At 45.3% G+C, this 2,150-nt stretch overlaps 1 pseudogene; it reads right to left on the reverse strand.

Moving 5' to 3' along the window:
- Positions 1–338: 338 nt before the first annotated feature.
- On the reverse strand, positions 339–1,271 carry LOC116631422 (annotated as a pseudogene).
- Positions 1,272–2,150: the final 879 nt, after the last annotated feature.

A 2,150-nucleotide genomic window follows, 5' to 3' on the forward strand; every position in this document is an offset into this window, starting at 1 on the left:
TTAACGAGAAAAGCCTCACAATCTCAGAAAATACAAATTATCCTTCATCACATGTCTTTGTATCTTTACTTACTATTCTTGAGGTTAGATTCTAGAGCATAAAGATATCCACATTGGTATTGTATCTAGTTATCTATAGCCAGAAACACCTTTTATCATGTTGTCCACAGCAGCCAATGCTACTGAAACCTCTTTGACTCCAATCGTACCCCCTCAATGGATACAATAATAATGGGAAACAGAATATCGAGGCAGAGATATATAGGACCCTAAAAGACAAAGCCTATGAGAAGTAATACAGCCACTGCCCAAATTGAGATCAAATAATATACTCATTGTCACACATCTTCAGGCTGTATGTTCACAGAGTAATTTGGGAATAAATACATTTTTTGTTGGGTACTAAAATACTTAGCAGATTGCTATATTACACTATGGCTTTCCCCAGAAGTTTCTAAAATGGACTCCAAATTGCCGATGGAATTTTGCTGGAACTGGATCTGGGGCTGCAGGGATTCCTCTCCAAGGGTGTGGAACTGGCTGTTCCAGGCTTGGGGGCACCAGGTCTGACTGGTCCAGGAATGGTTGCTCTAAGACTGGCCGTTCCAGGAGTGGTTGCTCCAAGACTGGCTGTTCCAGGTCTGGTTGCTCCAATTTGAGTTATTCCAGGTCTGGTTGCTCCATACTGGAAGGTTTCTGGAAGTGTTCATCAGGTATCCCTGGTGGTAGGAATAGAAGCCTGGGTATTCTGCAGTTGCTGTGCTGTTCTGAGTCACACTCTTGCTCTCCTTTGGCCAATGGTTTTTCTGCCACCTCTTACATTTCATTCTCTGGTTCTGGAACCAGGTCTTCACTTACTTATAGCTAAGGTTCAGAATGTTGGAAAGTTCTTGCGTCTGCTGGAGACTGAGGTATTTCAGTCTCTGAAATCGATCATTGAGGACATAGAATTGGGTCTGAGAGAACACGGTCCTGATCTCCTGTTTCTTGCCCTGGGCCATATCTTCCTTCCTCACTGTTCTCTCCTCTCCAGAAGTGGGTGGTAATTTTACCCTGGGACTGGTGGAGGAACTGGGGCTGTCCTGAACAAGCAGATCCATGGAGGAAGGAAGAGGAGAGACAGTCTCCATGTGGGGTGTCTCAGAAGGTGACATTTGCAGGGATGCATAATTTTCGTCAGGCCCATAAATCTCAGGCATTGGAGAAGAGTCCCTAGAACTGGGTGCTTTGGGGCCAGGAGGGCATTGGGGTGGGGTTGGATCTGCCCTCATGCTGGTGAGTTGAGGGTAGAGGGCTATGTTGTTCTTTAGTTTGAAATATATTCCTCTGTTTCCTCATTCTTACTTGAATCTCTGAGTTTGTTTCCATATACTAGGTGAAAGAGCTACTTCTCCCAGTCTTGAAGGAGTGGGCTTATGCAGAAGATGAATCTTATCATTCAAACTTGCCCTAGTTCTTGTTTGTCTCTTGAATCTTTGTGGTTGTATAAGCTGTCTGATCTATTCTTGAAAGGTCCCAGTTGCTGAGGGTGTAACAAGACCTGAGGGTGTTCCAAAGGAAGGGATCTCTGTCAGCACCTAGTTTCTTGGTCACTGAAAGCCAGACCCTCAAGCTTCAGGTTTTAAAGTGTGCATATATATATATAGTCCTCTGGGACTGCAATCATAAATCTTGCTGGCCTCCACACCAGGTAATCTGGAGGTATCTCCTGATGACTGTTGCAAAATAAGGGCTCCAGACAAGTGCATAAGCTCCCTTCTTAGAGATACCAGTGAACTATAGGAAGGCCTAGGGAGAGTGCAACAATGGTAACCCCCAGCCTACATTCCTGAGATCACCTTGGAAGCCTCTGGATGTTAACCTGAAGGCTGTCCCTCAGGCTGAAGCTCCCGGACAAGTAAATAGGACATTTTCACTGGAAAACTAAGGGTTTGTTTCACTCTGTTGTCTGTGTCATGCCCAAGGGTGGCAGCCTGTCAAGACCTGTGTCTCCAATTGTTTTATCCCTGATTACCAGAGCCAGCCACTCAAGGGACTCATGAACTGTGCACATGCCTGCCAGCTTTAGCAAAGCCACAGGAGAGCACAGGGGTAGGGCATCACCACTGTTAGTAAGATAAAGAGAGTGAAAAATTGTGCATGTCTGGTAG

This window comes from Phoca vitulina, unplaced genomic scaffold, assembly GCF_004348235.1.
Source record: "Phoca vitulina isolate PV1807 unplaced genomic scaffold, GSC_HSeal_1.0 scaffold5, whole genome shotgun sequence".
NCBI lineage: Eukaryota > Metazoa > Chordata > Mammalia > Carnivora > Phocidae > Phoca > Phoca vitulina.